Raw genomic sequence first — 15,560 nt, forward strand, 5'->3', positions numbered from 1 at the left:
CTCTCAAGTAAAAAATGAAATGACAGCAATAATGAAAGAACTGCTCAGCACATCTAAAGAAGACACAAGTAAAAAGATAGAGGAGCATAGAAAAATAATGAAAAAATTAAATGAACAATGTAGGAAAGAAATAGAATGCATAAAACAGATTGAAAGTGATATCCAGGAATTAAAATTCCATGGAAACCTGGCAAAACTGCTTGAATGAAATGGAAGATGCACAACTTAAAGAACGCATTGCAGGTAATAATTGTGAAAGAAAGAATCTCTTAAAAATAACAAGGAACCAGGAAATAACAATTGAATACCTACAAGATGATACAAAGAAAAAGAGTATGAGTGTCAACAAAATAGCAGGAGTCAACACAAATGACATAAAAAGACTATTTGTAGAAGTAATATCAGAAAATGTTCCCAGCTTGGAAAAAGAATCTGACATACATTTAAGTGATGCATATGGAACTACAATTAGCCAAAGCCAAAATAAATCTACACCCAGACACGTAGTGATAAAAATCTCAGAAATTCAGCAAAAGAGCACAATATTAAAAGTTGATAGAGAAAAGAAGCAGATCACCTGTAAAGTAAAGCCCAGGTGAATCATGGCTGAATTCTCAACAAAACTATCAAGTCAAGAAAAGCTTGGAGTACAGTTTTTTAGGTCCTGAAAGAAAACAGCTTCCAACTCAGATTGATGTATCCTCTAAAACTATCTTTAAAAATTAATGGAGAAATAGGATACTTCCATGACAAAGAAAAAGAGAAGAAATTCATGACCACCAAACTGACCTTACAAAAAGTACTGCAAGGTATTCTAGAAAGAGATAAAAACGACCACAACTTCAAGAACAACAAAGATAGGAACCACCACACAGAGCAAGCAATTAAACAGAGGGAAAATGTAGGCAACCAAGAGCAGGCAAATAACATAGTAAAGATAAGCCAATACATTTCAGTTATAACCATCAATGTAAATGGTTTCAGTTCACTAATGAAAACAAATAAATTGGCAGAGTGGATCAAGAAATGAAATCCAACAGTATGCTCTATACAACAAACACATTTAACTCAAAAGAAAACTCTTGGACTGAAAGCCAAAGGATGGAAAACTATTCTCAATGTGACAAGAACACTGAAAAAAGCAGGGGTAGCTATTCTGTTTGCAGATAATTTGAACTTCAAGCCAAGAATGATCAAAAGAGATAAAGAAGGTCACTACATACTAGTTAGGTGAAAACTGCAAAAGGAAGAGATAACAATGATAAATATATATGCACCAAATACAGGAGCACCCAACTATATAAAGCAAATTTTAACAGATACGAGAAATGAAATAAGCAGTGACACAGTCATAAGAGGGACTTTGACATCTCCTTGTCACAAAGCAATAGATCTGTTAGATAAAAAGTGAGCAAAGAAATAACAAAACCAAACCAAACTTGTGAAGAAATGGACTTAGTAGAATTTTACAGAATGTGCCACCCCAAAACATCAGAATATAGTTTCTTCTTAGCTGCACATGGGAAGTTTCTCTAAAATAGACCACATAACATCACATAGAACATACTTAGGTAAATGCAAAGGAAATCACCCCATGCATACTAACAGATCATAGTGCAATGAAACTGGAAATTAATGATACAGAAATTACAAAAACTCTATAAACACATGGAAATTAAATAGCATTCTCCTGAACAACCAATGGACCACATATGAAATTAAAGAAGAAATTAAACAATATTTACAGTGAAATGAAAAAGCACATATAAATTACAGGAACCTGTGGGACTCAAAGAAAACACTCCAAAGGAGGAAATTTATAGTGGTGAATTCCCCCATCAGGAAAACAGAATGAGCACAAATAAACTTATACTGGCACCTCAAACATCTACAAAATGCAGAACAAGTCAAGACCAAAGCCCAAGGAAGGCAAGACATTATAAAGATCAGAGAAGAAATTATTGAAATGGGGACTAAAAAAGCAATACAAAGAATTAATGAATTGATGAGTTGGTCCTTTGAAAGAAAAATTAAAATTGATAAGCCCCTAAACAACCGTATGGAAAAAGGAAAGAAAAAAATTCAAATTCATGCAATAAGGAATGAAAATGTAGAAATCAATACTGATCCTAGAGAAATTCAGAAGATCTTTAATACCTACTTCAAAAATCTTTACTTTTAAAGGATGGAAAACACAATAGAAATGGACAAATTCATACGGAGTTATGAATTACCAAAGCCAAATCTAGAAGATACAAAAATTCTGAATAAATCAATATCAGTCAATAAAATTGGAAATGTAATTAAAAACTTACCAAAAAGAAAAGATCAGGTCCTGGTGGAATCACAGTTTAATTCTACAAGCAATTTAGAGAGGATTTAACACCAATTCTTCACCAATTCTTTAATGAAATTGAAAGGGAAGCAATTCTCCCTAACTTATTCATACAGGCAAGTATTACCCTGATACAAAAACCAGAGAAAGACCCAACCAAAAAGGGGAACTACAAGCTACCACTGTAATAAACATAAATGCAAAAATCTTCAGTAAAATACTGGCAAACAGAATGCAACAAATTATCAAGATTATAACCACAACCAAGGGGAATTCACCCCAGGAATGCAAGGATGGCTCCATATATGCAAATTAATAAATATGATATACCATATCAATAGAGCCAAAGACAAAAATCACATAATCATCTCAATAGATGCAGAAATATTTTTTGAAAAATTCCAACACTCATTCATGCTAAAAACCCTACAAAAATAGGAATAGATTGTCTTTACCTCACTCTTATAAATGTCATCTATGACAAATTAACAGCCAACCTCATAGTAAATGGAAAAAACTTTAAAATCAAGATCAAAACAAGGATGACAACTGTCAATACTAATGTTCAACATGATTCTGGAAATATTAAGAAGAGCAATTAGACAGGAGAGAAAAATAAAAGGAATAGAATTGGAAAAGAAGAAGTAAAATCATCATTATTCACAGATGACATGATAATCTACATGGAAACCCTGAAACTTCACCAAAAGACTCCCAAATTTAATAAACAAATTTAGCAGCATAGCTGAATACAACACTCAAAAACTCAATAGCATTCCTTTACACAAACAACAAACACACTGAGAGAGAAATTAGGAAAACTGCACCTTTCACAATAGCATCCAAAAAAAGGACATACTTAGGAATCAATATAAGAAAAGTAATAAAAGAGCTGTACAGTGAAAATTAGAGTACTGGGAAAAAATTGAAGAGGACTTCAGAAAATGGAAAGCTATCTCTTGCTCATGGATAAGAAGAAATAACATTTTGAAAACGACTATACTCCCAAAATTGTTATACCAATTCAATGCAATCTCAATTAAAATACTATGGGTATACTTCACAGATCTAGAGAAAACATTCCTAAAATTCATCTGCAACTAGAAGAGGCCTAGAATAGCAAAAGCAATCCTGGGCAACAAATGTAAGACAGGAGGTATCACAATCTCTGATATTTTAAATTATACTACAAAGCTACTGTGATAAAACCAGCATGGCACTGGCAAAAAAACAGACCAGAGGATCAAAGAAACATACTAGAAGATGCAGACACAACTACAAACATACACAACCAACTTATGTTTGACAAAGTGTTCAAACATGTTCATTGGAAGAAAGATAGCATCTTTAATAGATGGTGCTTAAAAAACTGGCTTTCCTCATGCTAAAGACTAAAATTAGACCCTTATCTATCATCATGCACTAAAGTCCAAAAGGATCAAATATTTAAATATTAAAACAGAAACATGAAATCTACTGGAGGAGAAAGTAGGTAGAAATCTTAAACACATAGGGGTAGATGGAGAGTTCATGAACAAGAACCAAACTGAATGGGAAATATTTCAAAGAATCATCAACTGGGATCTCATCATATTGAAAAGTTTTGCACATCAAAAAAAAATCACCAACGGATTAAAAAAAAAAAAACCCATGTATTGGGAAAAAATTTAGCATAGTGCCCTCGGACATATCTAGAACATATATAGAATTAAAAAAATCAGACTTCCAAAATTCGAAGACTCAAAAAAAAAATTGGCACCTGAGATAATTTCACACTTCTTAGATGAAGAAATGCAACTGTCAAATAAGTATTTCATAAAATGTCCAACATCATTGGTCATTCAAGAAATGCAAGCTAAAACAACACTAAGATTCCATCTCACACAGAAAGGAATGGCCATTATCAAGGACTCAACCATAAACAAATGCTGGAGGGAAGGTTGGGGGAAAGGGAATACTCCCCCACTGTTGGTGAGGGTGTAGATTGTTACAAGCACTATGATATTCGGTGTAGAGATTCCTTAGAAAACTAGGATTAGAAGTCCCATCCAACCTAGGTCTTCCCCTTCAGGATATTTTTTCAGGAAGAATTGATAACATCATAACACAGCAGTATATGTTCACCCATGTTTATAGCAGCATAATTTGTCATAGCTAAACCTTGGAAAGAATCGAAATGCCCATCAACGGAGGAATAGATAAAAAAGATGTGGTACTTACTCAGCTATAATAAAAGATAAACTGGAGGCTTTTATAGGAAAATGGATGCAACTAGAGATCATACTCATAAGTGAAATCAATCAGACTTGCATGTGGAAACATATTATCTTCCTCGTGTAAGAATCTGAAAGTGTAAATAAAACCCAAAAGGTACCATAGACACTGTAAAAGGGAAAGAAGTTACTCAAAGAGAAGGAACAATGCGAATGAGGGAAAGGAGAAATGAAAGAAGGAAGGGAAAATATATATGAATATACAAGCATAGCTGGGATAATTGTACTGCTGAAGTCCATTGGTTTATTGAAAGGAACAGTTATTGCTTAATTTTTTCTTTTTCTTACCAATTTTGTATGATAATATCTGGTAAAGTGAACAACTAATTTGAAGACAACCATATGCAATATAACAGCCATTGCTGACTCCCTACTGCCTTGATTAGTGAAATTCTCTGTTGTTTTTAATGTTTTTTATTATTTTTATTCTCTTTGATCAGTGTTTCATTCTTACATCTAATAGTCTGGGAAACTTCGTTGAAGATAACAATATGTAATATAACAACCATTGTTAACTTCCTATCATGTTTTTTTGAAATTCTTCACAATTTTTATTATTTTTGTGTTGTTTTATTTTTGTCTTTTGTCTTTTATAAGACAAAAAGGTTGTAATCTTTCTCATTTAAATAAAGAACGGTTGTTTTCTTTCTCATTTAAATAGAAAAGAAAATAATAGTATACATATGTATTTATGTGTATATATGTGTGCATATCTTTAACACATAGGTAGTTTTTAATAGTAGACATCACAACAGCTAGTACATAAATCATTCTTGCTGTGTACTAATGCATTTTAAAAGGGTAACAAAATATATTGTATTTGCATGATCTGTACACACACACACACACACACACACACACACACACACACAAAGAATTCTGGTTAAAAATTGTTTAGACTATACACAGTACTCTCTTCTTCTGGAAGGTAGTTATCAAAGACCAAATGAAATTTTGGTATTTGAATATTCACTCCAGTACATTTGAATTTCAAGTAGCAGAGATCAAGTAATGTAGTTAACTACATTCTCTTACACAGGAATAAAATTTGGAATAGAAAAAATAAAGGCAAACTTGTATGACAGCACATTTTGCAGCTGTGATTAGAACTAGATAATATGAGAGCCTGTACAGTACATCAGTTATGTGACATTCATTTGGTATGCTCATTCAGTATCACTAAAATCATATACTGTTGTGACTATTTCTAATTTCAGTATGTTTGTGTAACTGTCTTTCACCCTTCCTTTGTTTCCCAGTGATATGTTGATCAATGTAATAAAGAATGAATTCACAAAACCCATTAGGGAAAAAGAAATGAACAGAATTACTAATATCCTACTTGATGTGGGGAATCAGCTGCTTCAGCTTTACGTTATTTACTATATAGATGGGACTCACTCAGTATTGATGAATTAGCAGCATTTACAAATGCTTGCATAGACAGGAGAGGCTAAATGAAAACTACGAGGCTGCAAAAATTAAAGCTGGCAAAGGAAAAAACTGTTTTGTTCAGTAAATGAATTTCTTTAATTGATAGAAAAACAAACTAAATTAGTCACATTAATGTAATACAATCTTAATTATTGCCTTGAGTCCTTTTAAATATTTAGAACAATTCTTTCTAAGTGCCTTGTCAGCTCAACTAAATTACAATGTATCATGTCAGTTGTATTTTTTTTCAGATAAACTTTTAAAAAATAACTGGAGTTTTTTTTTTGTTATACTATGACTAGTGTCACTACAAATTTGTATGTAGGAAAGATAAGATTATGACACTGGATTCTTTTAGGAGTCCAAATCCTGGCTATTACTGAAGACCCATTTAATAACGCAGGGTTTGGAATTAAGCACCACAAAAAAAGTGATGATACAAAAAAAGTATCATCATTGTGCTGATATCACTTATCTGACTTGTAATACAGTTAATGAATTCATGAGGAAGTTTGGATGAATACATCCCTGTCTTACTTATAAAAGAAAGGTAAAGTTAAGATGAACAGCCACCATTGCAGTGTCCCACCTCAAAAAATGGAACATTACTCATTTCCCTTAACATTCATGATAAAAAAAAATAGGGGAGATGCTGCCACATATTTGAGATGAGTTCCATTTTCTCATCCAGATGTATTATACTTAATTATTATTGCTTGATTGAAATAACCTACAATATAATTAATGTCATAGGCTCATATTGGTGTAAAGATCAAATGTCTCTATTATTGATAGTAATATGAATGGACTTTCACATTTCTGTGAGTGTACACATGCTGCAGCATTTTATTCACTGCATTTACCTTTAAAGGCTCTCTTTGAAAATTCACAAAAAGAATTCATTTCATTTTTCAAAGCAAATCTTTATTGTGGTAACCACTCATTTTGTATTTTGTTTGTTGGTCTTGACCCGAATAGATAAGTGCTTCCCTTTTTAAGGAAAGAAAACTGTTGGAAATATCTGTCACAAAAAGTGTATTAAGAGTTTTTCCCTCACTATTCTTTCTTATGGTAACATATATTTTCGGAGTAATTTAACATTTAGCAAGCACTGGGATTACAAGGAAATGGAAAATTTTGTAAAAAAAAAAAAGATGTGGAAAATAAGGAACTTTATTTTGTGAAAAAGAATTCCAAGTGTGAAAAATTCATTTGGTCAAACATTTCCTACTTTCACATCAGGTGAGTGATACAAATATCACTGTCATGACCTCCTGACACATTCAGCCAGAGTACCTCCAGTGGTGATTCTAGTTTAAGCCATGAAACCCACTCAGGCATGAATACATCTACAGTAATTTCATCCTGCAAGAACACACGAGTGCCAGGAGAACAAACTAATTCTTTTCTTTTTTTTTTTTTTTTGGTTTTTCTCCAGTACCAGGAACTGAACTCATGACCTTGCGCTTGCCAGGCAGGCGCTTTTGCCGCTGAGCTAAATCCCCAGCCCCTAATTCTTTTATCATTATGTAAGTTTGGATGTTAAGCAAAGAAGTTGGAGAGGTGTGTCTCTCTTAATTAGTTTTGACTGATTTATTCAATATTATCTCCATTGGATGAGGAAGATAAAGAATCTAATTATTGCATTCAATGAGATAAGTATTTGCAAAGATGTAAGCGCAGCATATATACAAACGTGTTCTTTTCACTATACCTATAGAATACTGTAAGGATGGTCGCATATTCTTGTCAACTTTCTCCAAATTAGGTTCAGTTTTGCCTAATCAACTTTTTGAAATGAAGAAATATTTAATTCTAGGAACTCATAAATCTATTTCTCTATTAAAATAGTAATTACACCATCATTTATACCTATCTTTTTCTCCAAAAGTAAGTACATTTCTCCAAAAGTAAGACAAATGTATCTGGTGTCTTCCTACACACAATATAATGCTGTTAAGTCATGTATGAAGTGTCTGATTCAGTTTCATAGATTTCCTATATATGTATTTTAAACTCAACTTGGCTTTTTATATTTTGAACATTTGTCAAGAAAAACAACTAATTATTAATCAAAGTTTAATTGCCATATTTTTTTACCATTAAATGAACCAGGTTAAAATTTCTTCAGCTAAGGTCATATTCATGGCTGAGAATGATAAATATTTGTCAGAAGTTTAAACAAACTTTACTCAAAATACAAAGGACATAAACAAAAGCAAACCTAGTGTTCCTGAATTTCAGTTTTGTACTCATAAGTAGTATATCTCAAATCAGTTTAAGAGTAGAGAAAAAGACAATAAATATATCCAGTCCACAGCATGTGACTCAGGATGAGCTCTAGCCTACTATGCAAGAGGTCCTTGGTTCAATTCTCAGCACCAAAACAAAAAAAAATAAACAAACAAGCAAACCTGAGATGGAGATTACATTTAATATTTAATATGTTTTCCAAGATAAATTAGGTGAGTTTCTGTGATAGCCAATAATTTTTTAGAAGGTAGAAACTGGTAGTGTTTGGAGAATTTATAGCATACTCTCTGCTCTTTATATCTTCAATTTTTTTTAACTTTTTAAACGTATTTTGAATTGTAAAGCCATTTATAGACATTATTTAAAACAAACATTTCCAGAGTAATTACTGTTATTTTTCTTATTACTGAGTTGAGAAAAACTGCCTGAAAAGTTAAATCTAGGATAATAAATTTGAAAATCTGCAATGTTTAAAAAATGGCAAGATTTCTCTTGATCCTTTTAATGACACAAAGAGGTAAATATTTACAGATTAAATTTTAATAGAGATACCTCAGTAGGAGCTGAAATATAGATTTGGAGCACAAGTCTGTGATCAGGATTGATCATGAATTTTATGTACTTTGAAATTTCTGTTGTCAGAACTTAAAAGTACATACTAGAGAAGAAAGATATGAAAATAGATGATATGTAGAAATTGGAAGGTCAGTGTTTGATGTTTACCATCGGATACTCAGGTGAAATTCCATAGGGAAATATTCTGAAGGACTAATCCTATTCACTTATCATTATACTCATATGAAGTACATTTCAAATGAGCTGGGAGAAATTGACAACTTGTGAACAGTGCATAGCTTTTCAGCTTATTTGAGAGAAAGTAGTTTATTTAGTGTAAATTGATACGTGTTTATGGAATATAAGGATCATACTTACTGGTGTTTTCTACTCCAGTTCTTTCTTTTAAATCATTCTTAGCTATTTGGGTGTAATTTTTGATATATCCCCCATTTACTTTTATAAGAAGTATCTCTTGCTTATACCTTTTAATTTATTAATCTTAGGTACACCAAAACCAAATGAAGAAATAGGTAGTCTCCAACTTTAAATTTCTTATAGAACTTTTCTTTCTTAGAGGAAGAAAAAGAAAAAAATAAGTGCATGTCAGAAATTTTATTCCATACAGGTTCATTTCATTATATTATAATGCTTCCTAATGAATATGTTGTGTTCATAATATCAACAAATATTTGGGATATCTATGTACGTCTATGTTGTGTTGCAGAAATACAGTGGTAAACTACAAAGATGTAAAGAAATCCCTGACCTCCTGATTTCACATTAGTATTACACAGTTATTATTTCACAGTTAATCTATTTTTTTGCTTGTTTGTTTTTGTTTTGTTTTTTTTTCTGGTACCGGGAATCGAACTCACAACCTCACACTTGCCAGGCAGGCACTGTGCTGCTGAGCTAAATCCCCAGCCCCTTCACAGTTAGCTAATTACATGACTTATAATACTGCTTACTGTTCTGAGCACCACAATGAAAACACAAAGGGTAATAAAGTGTCTATAGGGCAATCTGACCTAGTCAGAGGAGAGGATGAGAATATGAAGGATAACAGAGAGCATGAGGAGTTGGAGCAAATTACCCAAAGGAGCAATTTTCATGAATCATGATATTGAGTCCAGTTTCTTCCTTTTGTTCAGCAGGCAAACAGTCACATAGTCCTCCATCACCTAGGCCACTGGCTATGCCTGAGCAACTCTGTTGGAAAAAGTAGCCTTTTTATTTATATATTTTTAGATGACCACGTCTTGAAACAAATGCTATTATTGTGGAAGGAGAATCTAAATATTGGAGAGACCAAACATTAAAAGAAAATTAGAAGGCTGTCTTCAAATTAGCCAAATTTGTATCACTTTCTCATATATTTTATTATTGACTCATTCCAAAGAAGAGTCCATTCCTCCCCTTTATTAGGTGAGGTTAGGGACTACCTCAAAGTGAATCAACTGGTAAGTAGCCTAGCCAGAACTGGGGGCCTAGGTTGCTTACCTTTATATAAATTTCACTATACAATAAAATTAAAATATGTCTTCACTGAAGAGGAATCTGAGTATCGTGACTACCTGAACAAATGCTAGATCCTGGTCAAGCTCCAGAAATGCAGAATATCCAGACAGTGATGAATTTTTGATTGAACTCTGTGTTTGCTATATGTGATAAAGACCAAGAGGGCTTTTGAAAAAAATAATGAGGACGAAGCCAGGGAAGGCCAGGGGAGGAAGCACTGCTCATGAGGAGGTGCTGTGCCACTGAAGGAACTTTAACATTTGAATAACTGTGAGACATTTTAAAGTCAAAAAAAAAAAAAAAATTACATAGTTTGTCCAGTCCTCCAGGAAACAAACATATTGTTCTAAATTAGATCCTGGCTACAGTGTTGCAATTAAACTCATTCATGCACACTCTCCACACACCACTCTCTATTACACTGGACTCTTATAGAACTTTATAGGTAATTATAACTGAAAAAGTCCAAGGTATTTTGAATGGTTTTTGATGTCAGTTTATTTTTGCACACAAATTAGCAATGTAGTAAAAAAAATATATCCTTTCCATTATGCTATGAGGGGCATCATGAAGATGTTTCCAATGCTGTCCAGAGTTGTTGTGAAGCTCCAATGTTTACAACGCATCCTGAATCCAGTGATGTGCTCTCAAAACTTAACTGGTGTGGCCCATGTCTTGACTGTCAGGATCTGAAACAAAACAAAATATATAAGTGGATTTACCAAAGGCTTTTTAATCAACCCAAATTAAGAGATGTTCTAGAATACTAGATAAAACTGCATCTCTTTTCTTTTGAAGAGCTTCTACATAACATGAATAACCTAGACATTGGCCATTCCTTAGAAGTGACATTTCCTAGATATTTGAAATGACACAAATAAAGAGGTGGGAGGAAGAAACCTATCACTTACAGAAAAACTGTTGCTGAAGAGATAAAATACACTATCTTTGAAGAGGTGTGATCGTAAAGGTAGGAAGATTCATTTACCACCCTCTCTCCAAGGGATAGCCACAATGGAGCTAAAGAAAAAGCACAATGATTGAATGCATTACGTATTCTACTAAGAAAATAAAGATACCAGAACTGAATCAGTTGTGATAATGTCAGAAGACCTGCAGTGGGAATAACTGTGTAAATGTAAAAATCAAATGCACTCTCTTGGGAAGAGTAAAATGTCTTCTTCTTTTTATTATTATTAATTCTAATGGTGCTGGGAATCTAATACAGGCCTCGCACGTGTTTATTACATGCTCTATCATTCAGCTGTATTCCCAAAAGTATTTTTTTATTTTACTTCTTTATGTTTTTTTTTTTTTTTGGTACCAGGAATGAAACTCAGAACCTTGCACTTTCTGGACAGGCATATTTTACTTTTTAAAATAAGAAATATTACACTGTATGTAGTGTACAGTACATATATATATAGTGGAGTTATTGAATTGAGCAATGAATGTGCATTTCCTCATATAGTTATTTTTGTGGTTGTGATGACTCTTAAAGTCTACTTTCTCAACATTTCCAAAAGTACAGTATATTATTATTTAACATGATAAGTCCTAGAATGGTCACTGTTCACTAATCAAATCAATAAACTTTAAAATAGGCAATAAAGAAGTCACTATAATCAAATTTGGCACAGTGTATTAAGGCTTCCACATCACTGCAGCAAATACTTAGTTTCTTTAAATTTTCAGTAGTATATAAGGAAGTCATGATTTCTTTATGTGACTTTTATCAAAAAGAAAATACACAGTTCTAGTTTAAGCACTAATCTGATGAGTTTGAAATCAATATTCTTGTCTTAAGACATTAAAAAGTTGGATAAACTCAAAAATCAATCAGGATTATGAGTTGTAGCATAAACCACTATGCTGAAATCTAGAGACAAATATACTTGGAGAATTACACTTGTTACTTGAAGGAGAAGATACATGAAGTATTATTAGGAAAATGTAGCTAGAAATGTTAAATTATTTCTGGAGAATGACTCCAGATTTATGTAAGAATAAACAGTCCTGTGGACCACAATGATTTACTCATATTTGCATGATCATTACTTGTGAAAATCTCTGCATGTTATCACAACCAGTATCAAAAAAAGATCCCCTAGCAATTTACCATGTGGAAGTGGAAAAGTAACCATTGTGAAAGAAAAAGGAAGAGGATGAGTAAATGGATTATATACCCTAGCTGACAAAGGAGGTGTGCAGAAGCATACAATTTAGCAATTCTGAGGCAACATTTATGTCGAGTGCAATTGAACAATGAAGTATATGAATAGTCTGTGACATGTTTCTCTCAGTGGAAGGAAAGGTTATAAAATGCAAAGTTCTGAATCTTGAATGAATGTCATGGTGTCAGTGTGCTAAATTAATTAAATCTGCTCTTTCTAGAAACATAACATTTTATTACATAAGTCAAACAGGTCTGTTTTATACCCTCCAAAGTTCTAAAGAAATCAAAATGAATATATTTATGAATCAGTACATTCTGGTTACAGTGATTTGTGTTACTAATATCAGGAGCATGTTAATCCATTCTCTTGTTATATAAGAAGTTTAAGAAACAAACTCCTTGACTTATCTTCTTAATTTTCTGATGTTAAATGCAGCAGTCTGGGTCTGGATTCAGATATGCAAGATTTTCTCCTAGATTCTTTTGATTGGTTGTGAGTAGTGGAAAAAAAAAAAAAAAAACAAAAAACTATCCATGTCTTGATATTACAAATCTATTCCTTCAACTATACATTTTTAAAATGTTTTTGAGCTTGAGGTATCATAGGAAAAATGTATTTCCATAAGGAACCCTGGAGTTTGAAGACTATGTCTCTTTGTTCAGGGTTTATTACTTACTAAAGGATTTATTTAATTAGAATTTTCATTTTCTTGGAAGAGCTGGGAAAACTAGTATCATATACTCTTTTAAGATGCCAGGCAAGACCTGGAAATGTAGCTCAAAGGCAGACCTTTTGCCTGGCTTACCTAGGTCTCTGGCTTCAGTCTCCAAAACTGATAAAAATGGAATAGGAAGCTGACATATGAGATAAATATGCTGTTTAATTTTATATTACTGCATAGTTTTCTATATAAGAATTAATTGCAAAACCTTTACTAAATATCTTTAATGTTATCATTCATGTGAAATACATTTTCAAAAATATAGAAGTCTAAAATTTGAGAAACATAAAAGTAGTAGTATAAATGAGCTTTCAGTAAAGAATTTGAAAGTATAATTTTTAAAATGGCGATCTCAGGTAGTTAACTTCTTATAGTATCACATGTCTAGGAGTCATTTTTTATTTTCTAGTATTTAGATTCATTTTCAGGATTCATTTCATTTAATTCTTGAATGATTTACTATTAGAAGGAAATTTGCAAGAGTCATACAGGGCTATCCATATCTTCATTGAAATTTACTTTCTATAAATACTTTGCTTTTTTGGGGAGGGGCGGGTTCTGGTACATGGAATCAAACTCACAACTTTGTGCTTGCCAGGCAGGTGTGGTGCCTCTGAGCTATATCCCCAGCCCCACTTTCTATAAATACTTTATATAACTGGTTGTATTGTTTTCTATGTCTGTAGATTGCAACATGCAGCAGACTGGTTCTTACCGCCACAGCTTTATTTGTTGTGCCACATCCCTCTTGGTCTTACTTAGATAACTGTTATTTTTCTTCTGTTCATTTATTCTTCAGGTCTCCCTTTCCACAAACATGTGATAGCTGCTAAGGAATGTTTGGAATAGCAAAGGAAAAGGGATATAAAAAAGAATTTAAGATGTGTTATGTACATGTACCAAATTCCCACAAGGGATATAAACATGTACTACACACATTTACCAATAAAATAAAATTTAAAATAAGCAAATATTGTCAGATCTAGGCATTAAACAATAGGAAACTTAGACTGAATTTGATATCTCGTGAGATGGATGATAGCAGATTGGTGAGCTGCAAAGGCCTCTCTGAGATTTGGTGTCCAGACATGGAAATACAGCAGCATAAAGAACAAAAGAAGGAAGTGGATCCCTGGAACCCAGGAATGATCTGAAATGACAATTGAAGTCCATGGGGAGAGCAAAGAAAGACTTCAGTGAAGAAGATGAAGGTGGCAGGCATTGCTCCCTCCCTGAGCCCAGACTCAATGCATGGGAGGGCCACCTCAAACCCGCACAGTCCCTACTGGTGATTCCAGAGGCCTCCACAGAGAAACATACCAGTGTAACAGAGCAGTGGACAAAGTGAACTGCAGTGGAAAGTGACTTATTCCTGTTCAGAAGTCCCACAGAAGGTGATTGGTGGTAAACGGACTGCTGCAGGCTGGGTGGGTGTATTTCCATACTTACGGGCAGAAATCAGCCTGAAGATCAGTGGAAATAAAGGTGAAGACTCAGTGGGATTATCGACTATCCCACTGTAAAGCAATTGCTGGAATTCTGGGATTAATCAACAGGGATCTGGACTTGTCTGCCCATGTTGTCTACCAGTGACAGCAGAGACAAAACTTGAAGTGGACTGTTTTCATTTTTTTTTCTACTTTTCTTTCTGTCTTGTTTGTTTGTTTTATTGTATATTTTCTTTGTTCTTGCTTTTATATGAGTGTGAATATGATTTGTAGTTGGTTGTTTTTCTGTTCTGTTCTTGGTTTTATTTCTATTTTCTTTCCCTCCTGCCTTCTTCACAAGTTTCCCAAAGTTTATGTGTGTTTTCTTTGTCCTCCAGCCTTGCATCCAGTCTCTTCTTCTTCTGTTTATCTATTTCTTTAAATTTCTCTACTGAGGCTAAAATTTCCATATTGAGTACTTATCTACTGCATACAATTTTCTGCTTCATTTCAGATTTTGTTATATAACCACAAATATATTTCAGATGGTTAAAGGTGGCAAATTAATAGTTAACTCAGTTTGACATTTTCTAGGCTTTTTATGCTATTGTTATTGCTGATTGTATCACTTTAGCAAAAGTTACATAATTACCAATTGTTTTTCCTGGTGTAGTATGACTGAGATTGCCTAAGGGTTATAAAAAGTACTATAGATCAGTGGCAAACAACTAGGGGCTGGCCTAATTAAGCAGCAATTTCTCATCCCCAATAAATTGAAGAGGTAGAATATGGCAACAGACCTCAAATCCAAAAGCTAGCTACATCTAAAAGACACTTCTGAGAAGTAGTCATTTCCTAAAAGTT

Source organism: Chinchilla lanigera, unplaced genomic scaffold (assembly GCF_000276665.1).
Source record: "Chinchilla lanigera isolate Chin_1 unplaced genomic scaffold, ChiLan1.0 scaffold00027, whole genome shotgun sequence".
In the NCBI taxonomy this organism is placed as follows: Eukaryota; Metazoa; Chordata; class Mammalia; order Rodentia; family Chinchillidae; genus Chinchilla; species Chinchilla lanigera.